The sequence below is a fragment of the Anser brachyrhynchus genome (assembly GCF_964034855.1).
Source record: "Anser brachyrhynchus genome assembly, chromosome: 6".
Lineage (NCBI taxonomy): Eukaryota > Metazoa > Chordata > Aves > Anseriformes > Anatidae > Anser > Anser brachyrhynchus.
This window is the reverse complement of record NC_137700.1, coordinates 10,601,107-10,614,484: the sequence shown is the minus strand read 5'-3', so window position 1 is coordinate 10,614,484 and position 13,378 is coordinate 10,601,107. Positions and strand designations below refer to the sequence as shown.

Genomic DNA, 13,378 nt, shown 5'->3' with positions numbered 1-13,378 from the left:
AGTTAGAATAATTATATTTTTCTATTTTTATCTTGCCTATTAATCTCTTGGCTGGATTACTGAGGGATACAGTATCTCTGCTTTGCCCTTTCAATGGCCCGTTTCCTCTGGAAGTCACTAAGGCAAATTTTTCCTTTCAGCTGTACTTTTCCCCTTTGCAAATAGAGTCTCTAACGATCAGAGGAGAGTAGAAGTGAGTTAAGTGCCTGTGGATCTGAAGACTTGTTTTCAGGACTGTACCCATATTCGTGAGAGAAAGCAGTCCAAAGAGAAACAGCTTCAAGAGAAGTTTGATGATAATATAATAAGGAAGGGAGAAAAGAAGTAAGAAAAAACATTGAAAGCCACCTAAGGAATAGAATAAAACAGTGATTAAGATGCAAGTAGCTTCAACGTAGATTCCCTGTCCTTGAGTTATCATTTAAAAAAGAAAGGTGCAGGAGATTAAAAAAAAAAAAAAATCATAGAGAAAACCTAAAAGCATGTTACCCAAGGATGAGACACTGGTATATATCCCCAGGTTCACAGCAGCATCTCTGACAAAACCCGTCCCTACAGGTTTTCCTCCTGCAGGAGGCAGCAGAAGGCCCCCTTTTTCCATGCACTGACCTGCAGGTGTCTTTAGTGACTGACAGCGGCACAGATGTTTAGCAAAGTATTATTTCCATTTGCTGGAGCTCCGCAAAGAAAGTTGTGACACTGTGGGTGTTTCTGGAAGAGAGACAGGTGTAAAGACTGGGCTTGGTATCTGTGCCAGCACCTGCTCCCTGGTGAGAATGGAGGGACCCTAGGCAAGAAGGGGGCTGACAACCTGTTTTACTGAATCTGTGCATATAGTTGTACCAGTCACTCTTCCAGGAGAAGATAAACTGATCACTAAAATATTTTAGATGATCTCTAACTCAGGACAGATGCGTTGGAGAAAATGCATGCACAATGCAATCATTTTTCAATATCCTTTAACATGCAGAATCAGTTACTGAACTGGAGGAGTGCTAGCTGGTCACATGCTATGGACTAGATATAGATAACACGTGGCTTTGAAGAGACTGATAAAGTGTCAGCTGAGTTGGTGACAATCTAAAAGAGAAAGAGCCACATACATAAGGAAAAGTGTGTTTGTGTTCCAAAACAAAGCAAAACAGTCAAAGACTGAAAACATGGTATTTACGTTCTAGTGATTTGATCACAGATGTGGTAGCCTCAAGTAATCATGTAACTAGTTTACATCTGCTGTTCCCAGTTACTTACAAATAGGGAAAAAAAAAAAAAAAAAGTGCTTAAAGCCATCCTCCTTCCTGATACATAATCTCCACTGCAGTCCCTGCAGTATGTTCCTTCTGCATGGGGAAGCATCCAGGGAACAATCAAGCTGTAGGTCTGCATACTCAGGATGGAAGTTCTCCCTGCTTTGGTGAAACCTTTAGCAGGTGAAGCAATTTGGTAGAGCATATCAGCAAAGTTGATGGGTATTTGTCCAATTTAATGTAATTTTCCATGCTGCATTCTATTTTGTTTTGTACTACCACATGTTACAATATAATACTAAACTTATAAACATGCACACAGGATTTTTGTTTCTTAATATTATAAGGTTAATAGTCATGGTCAATGACTATATTTAATATGTCAGTGAGGCTGTGAAATACAAAGTTGAATAGCTTTAACATATTAGTTCTATTTGTGAATCTACAAAAAGAACCTTGCCAGAAATGTATTCAAACCAAGATCAGTATTGATTTTGGTCCCTGGAACATGCACTAGACTGTGACAGTTTAAAATGATAAATGTCTAGAGAATTGTTTGCCAGTACTGAGGGAAAGAGAAAGAGATAAATCTGGTATCATATAACGCACCAACTGAACTAAGAGCAAATATAACAACTATAGTATCTACAGATAACCTCTCCTTTGATACCTATGCACTAATGAGCAAATGTGTATACTAATATATAAAAAGACCTCTGAATTCCATGTACTGTACTTACAACTCATAGAAGAAAGAGTGCTTGAATTAATTGCACGTGCACGAGGAGGTCAGACTAGCAATTACTTAGTCCCATTTGTTTTTTCACCTGTTCTATTGACAGTATTATTTAGATTCACGGTTTGCAGCTTATGCTTTTTTTTTTTTTTTTAATACAAGTTTTTTCCACTGATACCAAAACTTCAGATGTAATAGTGGAAGTACCATCGTATCATTTTGTCCTGAGGTATCTATTTATACTGGAAGCAGGCAAGGAGGGAGGAAGGAAAGAGCATAGCAGAGTCACCCATGTCGGGCTGATTTAATACAATCACAGAACTGGACCATAACTGAAAAGAGAATAGCAGTGAACGAATATAAGTAAATGATACCAAATTTATTTTCAATTTGTACTTCAGCTATTTTTCTAAAACCTTTTTCTTGATGATTAGCCTAAGCCCTGAAGCATGCTGTTTTGTAACGCCTTCCCACCAGCTGTGTAGTACTCTTTTCTAACAGGGACAACGCCCTATGTTTCTCGGAAAGGCATACACAGACAATTAAACAGAGTATGCACATGTACATCTAAGTTCTAATTAGAGAAAGGTATATAAATACTTTAGCAAGTTGTGTGTCTTAATTTATGAATAAGAATTTTTATTTCTTCCGTTGTAATTGTTCAAGAGAATGGTAAGTGATGCCTACTTTGTTCATTATACAAACTATAAAAGAAAATAATTAAGACATATAAGAACATTTTAAATTATTTTGAGAGCATTAAATAAGTTGTAAAGGTTTAATCAAAATGCATGTTAATTTGTTGTTGTTGTTGTTGTTTAGAAATTTAGAAATATTAACCAGGGTTTAAAATGAACGGACTCTTTCAGACAAACAAGACTAAAATTTCTGGCAGAATCTTAATGTGCTCAAAGATGCATACCAATGCCAATGTTCAACCCCCCTTAATTTGGCAGCTGACTAAGGCCTGTTGATATTAATGGCTGTTACACTCTTCCTTGCCTAAATATGTTTAGAAATCTCTCTCGTGGCCCTCCTCATTTTTAGCGTGCTTCATCCTTTCTCAGTCTGTCCTCACTTAGCTTCAAGAAGATTTGGCAGCTTTGAGTGCTTGGGTGAAAATATAGAAAATATTTTCCTTTACCTGTTGACCAAGTTCCAAGTTGAAAACAAACCTGTTTAAAAAAAAAAAAAACACAACAACAAACAAACAAAAAACTAGAAAACAGACACCATGGTACTTACTTTATTTTTTTTATTATTATTTTTTTTCCAGAGAATATCAATATTAGAAGGACTAGAAAATATTTTTGTTATCAGGTTTATAAAGGCAAATTTGTCATTGCTTGACTGACAAGGGAAGGCTGTACAACGTTGTCTGAAAGGATATTTAGAACTGGCCCAGGCAGCCAGATGCCATCCAAAATGAAGGTCATGAACTGCAGCTTTTAATGGGATCTTTTCTAAGCTCTACAGTTCTTAGTGCCAGAGCCTGGCATAATTCCATGACCTCTTTCACCAGGGGTGTCCCAAGTCATAGGAGGTCTCACTGTTCTTAACAGTTTAGGTCACTGTGAAAATTAGCAATCTAGAGCAAAGCTGCTTTGGAATATCCTAATTCAAAGGAATATTTTCCACCACTGCCTCTGTTACTTAGAGAACTTAGAATGAAAATGTACCCCAGAGAAAAATCTAAAATAGCATTTGCATGCATACAACAACAGGCTAACAGCTACTTGGTCTTGAGGGTAATGGTGTGTGAAGGAGCACCCTTTTGCTTTATGTCACAGGAAGACATGCAGTAATGTCCTTTCCATTTCTCCTCATAGCCACCGTAAGTAAACCACAGCCTCCCTCAAGTGCCACAGCCCACCAGGAGAGAAACACTATGCTGCTTTTAGAAACAGCTGCTGCCCACCAGATGGTGGGGACGCCGCTTCTGCTGTAGCCACCCTGCGGTGCTCGGGTCTGCCGCTCAGTCCTGCCCGTGGCAGAGGATGCTGTCACCACTGTGACAGTTGGGATTTTGGCCACAGTTTTCATCATCAATCAACACTATCAGGAAGTGGCAGGCATCTATCTAACAGGGACATAAGCACTCCTTATGTCCCTGCTACAATCCCTTTCATAAGGATTACATTTTACTTACACATATGTATACACATTTCTATATGTATATTAAAAAACGTATACGTCCACAGAAGTTAAAAACAAATGCAAGAGGGAAGGTAGCAAGCTGCCACTTGCTCTCCAACTTCCTGCCATGCTGCACGTCTGGCGTGTGGGGGTTGGGAAGGTTTGGCAGCAGATGCACTGACTGTCCATCTGCTCACAGCAATATCAACAATGCACCAGGTTTCTAACTGTATTCCTTAGCCATGCCGCAGCGTTTATCATTCAAGTAGATTGTTTTCCTACTACTTAATGCTGATTTGTAAGCTCTGTCTCTATTTAGCCCTGTTTTCCTGAAAATGAAACGAAATATGATAAATGACTCCTACAGCACAGCCTTTCCTTCCCTGTACCGCAGCCGGGGGGAGCGTGGGGGAAGCCCATTGTGCTGGCTATGGCTAGCCCTCTGAATAAGAGAGGGATCTACATCTAGATTTGAATATGTGAATAACCCAGTCAGCAATAGAAAAACATATCTTCCTGCCGTGTATTTAATTTCCACTTGCTACGCTCTCCCCCATGCTGCTTTGCATCCCTGTAAGTCTTCAATTATTATCGCTGAATCAGTCACACAGTGTACACCCTGCCTGTCACATGGATCTGCATCAAATTCACCACAATACTCTCATGCCTATAGTTTAACTAGACTGTTTCTATGGTTATGACAGATATATTACTGCTTTTGCTTAATTATATACCTTGCTCTTGAAAACTCTTTGTGATCCAGTCCCTAGATAAGACTCTTTGCAACAGGGTCTGCTGACATTAATGCGAAAAACTAAAATAGTCATTTTCTTCTGAGCTGAGGAACGTTGGAGGCTTAAAAGAAATCGTACAATACGTCAATAGCCACTGATGGCTAACAAACACTGATTTAAAGAACAGCAGAATAGCATGAGCCCTAAACTATTCTGTACACAGTATTTAGGGAGATAAAAATGTTTCGATGAGTATGGTTCTGTTTTTAAGGCAGTTAATCACCATCCTAATCTCTCCATTGATTTTACTGCATTTTACATCACACTGTACCATAATCAGACCTAGCAGAGCAGTAGCCTTCTTCCCGGATACCTTGCTTTTCACAGAAACTCTACTTGCTTATGGGAAAAAAAAATGTGTATATATATATATATGTATGTATATATATATTTGGTGGGCAGGGAGCAGAGGGGTGGATAAAAGCAGCTCCAAACTTAACTAGCCTCATTATCTCATTGGCTCTGGCATGAATCATACAGATTATGTCAAATAATCAGCCAAACTCTTCTACAACAGGAAAGCTCTTCAGATTTCTCAGTATGTTCATCCCAGCGCACAACATCAGCATCACATTCATTCTGCATGTCATTTCAACACAATTATTTTATACTCAGAGCTATCAGCACCTATTCATTGCGACATAGTACATTTTAGAAGACAACTTCCCTTTAAGAAAAAAATTCAAAGCTTGGGAAAAGAGGTATGCTTCCACACTGTTTCATTTGCAATGACTTTCACTCAGCAGTGCCACAGTCATCTTCGTTTCTGGAAGGCCAACACACCAACAGAAGTGAGGGTCCTGTTTCTGATCATTGGTGTACTTCTGCCACAGCCTCCGAAGTATTTGGGGAGCAGCTGGTTAATAACAACGCTTAGTTGTTACCAAGAGATCATTGCAGCATCCATTCCTACATCGAGACGTATAATTCAGAACAGATTTGGAAAGAACGGGACTGTAAGTGACATGGATCTCTTTCTCTTTATTGTGCACCATGGATGCTGCAGAGATCCAAGACATTTCAGTCTTCTCATACATCATTTTGAGTTGTCCACACAGATCAGAAAACCAGATGGACCTGTCTCAAGCCTACTGGAGCCTGATACAACTCTGCAAACAGCCCTGAGAGTCTGGTCTGCCTGCTGAGGCATATGCAGTAGGGCAAGGCATTACGCACGTCATTGTGAAATGAACGGGATATATATATATATATATATATATGCAACATTCACCATGAGCATATGAACAAAGAGAACTTCACTAGAAATGGAAGATGGAAGATTTTAAAGCACAGAAGAGGAGCTAGAACAAGGGGGAGGTGGGGGAGAGAGAAGAAAAGGAAAATAAAGAAAAAAATAGGGCTCAATACCCATGACAAGAGAAGTGAGAGAAACACGCTTTGGACAAAAGACCCAAAGTACTGCAAAAGGGTAAAGAGTGCTTTACTAAGAAAAAGTAAGTTAGTGCTTTACTAAAAGAGTGCTTTACTAAGAGTAAAGCATAAAGGACGGATGGCTTATATGTTAAAGTAATGATAAACAGGATCTTAAATTTCCCTTTCGTCCCAAAACACATCAGAAAGGAAAATGTGGCAGGAAAGCTTGAGGCTGAAGCACAGGGACTGCTTAGCAATGCACACAATAGTGAAGGACAGGAAGAGAGGGACCATCATGATCAATTTAAAGGGTAAGAAGAATTTAGAAAGACAGAATGTAATTACTTAAACTGGAATCTGGCCAGCCTACTAGAGATATCAACCTTGCTATAAAGACCTTTAAGAGGTAAAATAGCAAGTACAAAATGAGATTGGGAAGATTATACATTGAAGATCCAAGAGCACAAAAAGAGAAAATGCACTGCAGAGGAAGAAAGCAAAGCTACACAAGAGGTTAAGCTAAATAACAAGAAATTTTCAAGTGAATTAAGAACATGAGGTCAGTGAAGGAGACAGTATGACAGTCCTCTAAGAGGTAGGAACTATAATTTATTCACAAGAGGGGGAGAAAGGCAGTAATTCAAAGTGTGCTGGAGCCAAGAATCCAAGTGTAAAGTTCAAAAATGACACATTCTGTCAAAGGAGTTTGAAAGAAACATACTACGCCAGGTCAAAACATAAAAATGTAGGAAACGACTTGGAAAAATCCATCAGATCATAATTGTTTTTAACCAAAGCCTTAGCAGTACCGGGCAGATGTGAAGCCAGTGATGATAGGGATGAGACTGTAAATAAAGTCGTAAGTACCTAACAGTGGAAAAAGGGAGATGTCCAAAATAAACAATGTACAAATTAAGCATTACAATGGAGGACAGAGGTCAACAGAAATCGTTTTCATAGTAACGTAATGAAGTAGACTGAAAGAAGATAACAAAAGAAGGTAACACAAAGTACCAAATCTCCCTTCTTAAAGACATGAGGCAAAATGAAGCTTTCCACCACCTACTACTGTGTTATACTACTAGTGGAGAGATATATGCAGTAGCATAATATTTAGAATAATAATTATCAGTGAAAGGAGTAGAAACAACCTGAAAATCCAGTCATGTTATCTTTCCAATATTCAGAAATTTAATATATTGACAAGCCCAGATTTTGTGCAGAAAAAGATCTGGAGATGGAGTTCTGAACTAAGGTACCCATTTGTCTCCTTCACTGGTATTAAAGCAAAGAAGATGGAAAAAATAAATAAATAAATTAAAGGAGATAAAGGGCATAGGAAGCTTCAGACAATCTGGACAATCTGACCAAAGAAAAAGTCCATTGGTGGGGAGAGAGGCCCAGAGGAGGAAGTGACCGTGATCATATTGGTGAATGGAACTGTTCCAACTGCCAAAACAAACAAACGAACAAAAACACTTTTCCACCTATCTTATTTCTTATGTTTTTCAGAAATAAGGACTATAAAGAAAATGTGCATTTGTGCCTACAAATAGGAAGTAATTCTGGCTCTGAGACAAGCTAATTGCCATAATACCGTGAGCACTTCATCACTGAAGAATCCTTTTGCTTTTCTTCTCAGGACAACTCAAGTGTCTTTCAAGCAATAGAAATCAGATTAAAAAAATAATAATAAATCTAATTTTCCACATAGCTGTATATTCACAGCTCAAAAAATCCTGCTATTGAAAACCTTAACATATACATGCAGAGTGACCCACCCATAAAGGAAGCCATCATCTTCCTGATTTAGAAGCCAACTGATTTTGCATAGGATATAATAAATAAGGACTTAGAAATAAAGATGGTGCATCATTCAATTAGTTTTAGCTTTGCACTGCAGCAGCTAAGGGAAATTCTAATCAATACAGTGAATATCCAGCTTGCTAAACATAAAGCACATTTCATACAAAGCTGAACATTTTTCTCCTTGTCACACAGAATTATCTTAATTATTGTTTCAAGGAACAGCTTTACATAGAATCATCTAGTAGTCCAAAATGCTGCTCAGAAACTCATCACTGGAATAATTTATGATTTTTTCTTCCTAACATCTTGGGCTTGTTTGATATGCTTGCCATTTCTCGCTGACAGGGAGGTCGATTAAATCACATTTATATTGTAAACGTATGCATTGCTTTTTACCCTAGGCGGTGGATGAAGAGATACAGAGCCCCATGGGAAAAGCAAGCCAATCCACTTTCATATTGCAAATTTCTGCTGTTCGGAAGAAATGAATGGTTGCCAGGGAGAGCTGGGAATTACTCGAGGATGCAAAATGTTATTTTAGAATCCTTTTGAGAGAGGTTTTCTCTCCCCCACCTCACCATTTTCACATCTTCTGCTAATGCAGCTCACATCAGTTTCTATGAAAACACTGAAGGAATGCACTTCACCAGCATTCTTCAGAGGATCTGTATAAATCAGGCTTTTACTCTGCCTGCATAAAGCAGGCCATTTCTTTACTTTCAAAGGAAGAGGGGAGAAGGGATTTGTAACATTTTCCAAAGCGTTATGGCTCCCTAAGTACATTCAAGATGAGGAAGGTCACCACATGTTTTTGAACTAAACGAAAGTGTTAAAAATGAGGAGGGTAAAGGTCATTGCTCAGGGCCATGGAAAAATGAGGCTGTGGTATCATTAACCCAACAGAACTAATTAAGAAACATTCAGCTTTTATAAATTATGCAAAGCACTCAATTTGCACTTTTTCAGATTTCTACCATAACAGAGATAATTAGGAAACATTTAGAGCAACAGCATAACCTAATAAAGCAACCCTTTCATATCAGGATGCCTTCCCACTAATGCTCTCATACCGACAATAGCGAGAAACGAGTATTAATACCTGAAAAAGCTTTATGGAAACTGATTCATCTGCGACCTAATGCAAACAAGACCATGGTGGTATTTCCCCTTCACTTAATGCAACAGCAAAAAGTCAGTCAGTCAACCAACAAGGTAAATGACTGTACGACTCTAAGAGCTTTTTGCTAGTTTGTGGCAGATTCAGTTTATCTGATTTAACCTTAAGACTATACAGCCTGTCATTCAAGGATTATGTAAACTCAGGTCAAACCCTACAACAGAGCCAAATCCCAACTAGAACCCCTGAAAAACTGGGGAACTTGGGCATTTCAGTGTTCATTTTATCAGCATAAAGTGAGGTATCAGCTTGGTTCTCTGCTTAATTTTAGCAGGCTTACATTGGCCAGATATATTAAAAAAAAAAAAAAAAAGTGCTCTAAACCAAAAAATCCCTAACTCAGGAACACTCAGAGAATGGTATCTTTGCAGCATACAAAATATCCAAATTATTTAGCTCTGCACACTGTGCCTGCTTTTGAAATGGTTTGTAGAGCTAACCAGATCCTGTTCCTCCCCCCCATGAAAGAAAGACTATATACAAGGTGGAGAAAAAGAATGAGGGTTCAAATCAAGCCTGGGGGAAAGATGGCATGAAAGAGAAAAGGGTGAGGGGGAGGACAGAAGTTTCATAAAAAGCATAAAAATCCAACCAGCTCTAGTATTTCAGGGGGTAAAGGAGATTTGCAAATGCACTCCTGCCGTCAGATCTTCTATTTGTACTGCTTTAAGGAGTGAGTTACAGTGAAACTCAAACCCACTGAAGTCAGTGGAAAGATTCCCTCCACTGATCTTTAGATGTTCTGAAGGAACTAGATCCTGATCTGGCTGCAAGGCTTTTGATGGCAGCGCAAAGGATGTTATATGTAATTGTGGAGATTCAGCTTGTGAACTGCGGGAGATAGAGACAAATAAGAAATTCTGGTTTAGTAAAGCTTTAGTAAAAACTGTGGAGTATAACTCAGCAAAGGTTTCTGGTATATTTTGGTATGTTTTAGTATATTTTTCTGGTTATTTTTCCTCACGTAAACTCTACAGCCAAAAATATGCACTGCATGACTGGCAACAATAAAAGTTGATCTGTGTAAATTCCTGAAGTTTTTCCTCTTCACCAAAAGTAAAACGTTCACAAAATATTTGCAAAACTCCTATACATTTCTGCTATTGCCATAACTCCTATACTTCTGCAACTCTAATGAAAATTCACTCACTGAACCTTTTCATGTTACCACTGTGTAAAGCTTCTACCATGAATCAGAATAAAATACACAAAGCTTTTCTCCATCACCCATATTTCTTGAGTTATTGACAGAGAAGGTGTAGCACTTCATGGTGCAGTTTCTAAGCACAGAATCAGCCCCACAACCAGGCATACCAGATTCCCTGATGCATGAGGTGCTTTGCTTAAGTGGCATGTATAAAAACCAGCCAGCATTGAATGATGTGTGAAAAGCTTGCAAAATGAATAAACACTAGCATTTTCTTTACTAGGATTATTAGCTTCCTAGTATTCGTTTTCCATATATTGCCTTATGCCTCCATGCAAAGTGCTCATTGTGTACGAATCTCTCGTGGTTCACGTTACAGTTGAATACATACTTTTACATGCACTGCTACTTTCCCATAAATGATGAGAAAGCAAGAAAACACACCATGTTTTAAAAATTATTCAAGACAGAAACACTGAGGAAAAAACGTCTCCAAGTATAACTGTATAGTCAGATACTTTTAGTGTAAGTTCGCACAGATAGCAGAGATGACCAGGAAATCGCAGAATGCGTTATATTGCTGGCTCTGCCACTGACCAGCTATGTAACCAGAGGAAATCATGGTGGTTGTCTAATCACATTTCTGCTTTCCTCATTGCTTCTTAGGTGCCTTTGGCCTAGGAACTGCTCACGTGTAGCATTAGGCACTACTATGATCCAGATAACAACACTAACGACAGCACAGGGCCTTCAAAAATACACCAAGTTTCATGGCATTGTTTCTACTCTTCTGTTTACCTGTTTGAAAGTTGCTTACTAGAACGGCAGATATGACCATCAGTCACTGCCTGGTAAGTCATGAGATCATTGCACAGAGCAGCAGATCTACTGGACATCAGTTTTTGCAGTGATGGAGCTCTGGCACATGTCACCCAAACTTACTTGGACTATGGCTCATAAGACATTCAAGAAACTGAAACAAAATAGAGAACAGAGAGACAGGTTAGAACATATTCCATTACTTCCGCTCTCTATTCCCACCAAAGAAAAGACACCTTGCCTTGTAGTGGAATAACTTCCACTACATTCTACATGAAATTGTTGGTCAGAACCTGGGTCTCCTGAGCCTACATCCAGTATACTGATCAAAAACATGCCCATCAAAATTTTTTTTGAAAACACTTCTAGTTCCCCAAGCTTTTTTCCACCTTAAAAAGTTTAAGACTCAAAACAGTCTTGGAGTGACCTGCAATCCCTTCTTTCTTGAATAATTGCCAGTTTGAGTATGAGCATATAACGAGAAACATTTGCTCATGTAAATAAAAGCTGCCTTGCCCGGTCCCTCATTAGTACAAATTCACCTGTCCTTTGCTTTCAGCTGCTGGATGAGAGGAACAGATATAAGTTGTATTCATTACAGTCCTCATTATGACTCTTGCTACAAGAACAAGACATCCTAATTGTAAGACAGATGAGAAAGACAGTAGCATCCTGTAGTACTGTGACCTTTCCAACATTTCATATTTTGACTTGCTGACCGTTCCATCTGCTTGTTGCATGCTGCAGAGAAGAGGAATAGTCATGCATGACGGTAACTAGGAGGGAGGGTGGTACAAAATTAACCCATTAAAGCAAGCCTATGTTATCTCATTAAAAGTGTCAGTTTGACTCTCTTGACTCCTGATAAACTACTAGGGCTTAACCTGCTTTGATATTATTAGAACATTATGTTAATAGTGGCAATAGGCATTTTTATGAAGAGAGTAATATCTTTGAGATCTCACTCAGCGATAAATATTCTTTCATGAAAAAGCAATGATGGATTGCTATTCTGGGCAAAACTTTGCAACAAGTGACAAATCGCATTTAATTCCTTGGATATTCATTATCATAACACTAATCCATCTGGCATTAAAGAAGGAATAATATGCAAGCCTGCATTCTTTCTCTTGCAATTTAGTACAGATCTTGAATAGCTTTTGAGATCTTTTAATCAGAGATCCCCAGATACTTCCATATCACTCAAAATACTATAATATTACAGTTTTACTAATGTCTCAGGGCTTTTAAAAATTGTCTTGAAGACTGAGACATAAAGACATGGCCTTTCTCTATCTTCCTACAGTATTGTAACTTATAACATCATTACTTCATATTGGCTCTAGGTACTAGGCCAAAATTCCTTGGCAAACATAAATATTTGCAAAACTAGGGAAAAGAAAATAAAAACTGAAGTCATTGACAATCCAAGTCAGCAAGGATATGAAAGACAGACTGCTGTAGGAAGTTGCAATTTTAGATTACAACTTGTGACAAACCTACCACAGGCCTTTTATTTATTTAGCATTGACAAAAGATGGCTTTGGAAGGTTTGCAGTTCTGATCCCATTAAAACATTTCACTGAAGCAATATAGCCCACATCATGTAACACAGCTAAATTTGGCCCTATGGTTTAATTGTTCCCCTTAGTCATCAGGTGCCAAGTTTTTATCTGCCCTGGGATAATATTTAACAGCCAGCACAGCCCTACTTACAGACATGTTTATCATGTCACCTAATTTCACCTGTGTCCAGGAACTTTCAGTTTCCCCCTGAAAGTTTCTTTAACCTGAGGTATACACTGAACAGATATATTTCTTTAAAACCAAACTGCAATTTTTTACAGCTGCGGAAACAAAGAACGATGACAAAAATGATTTTAGAACAATGTTATATGCTTCTCTGCTTCCCCTAAAGACTGACCAAGCCTTGGAAGCAAACTGAGAAGGGTAAGGCTCTGCGGACAGACGTGGCCAAGGGCTAAGAATAGAAAGGAGGTAGGTAAAGGAACAGTAGGAACAGTTGCATGGCAAAAGTTCAGAACAGAGTAAGAAAAAATATGCGTCAGGAAATCAGCCAGGAGTCAGATGTTTGAGAATCTAAAAGGAAAAAATGGAGCTGAATGCTACGGAAAAATA

The 13,378-nt window shown here is 38.5% G+C and overlaps 2 long non-coding RNA genes across 2 annotated transcripts in view; one reads left to right on the top strand and one right to left on the bottom strand.

Moving 5' to 3' along the window:
• Positions 1 to 13,378, bottom strand: part of LOC308197589 — a 455,405-nt gene that overhangs the window by 397,914 nt on the left and 44,113 nt on the right. The gene's annotated exons all lie outside the window — the stretch shown is intronic.
• On the top strand, positions 677 to 4,225 carry LOC308196918. Its single transcript, XR_013952501.1, has 2 exons — positions 677 to 1,469; positions 3,813 to 4,225. It is a non-coding gene; the product is annotated as an uncharacterized lncRNA (long non-coding RNA).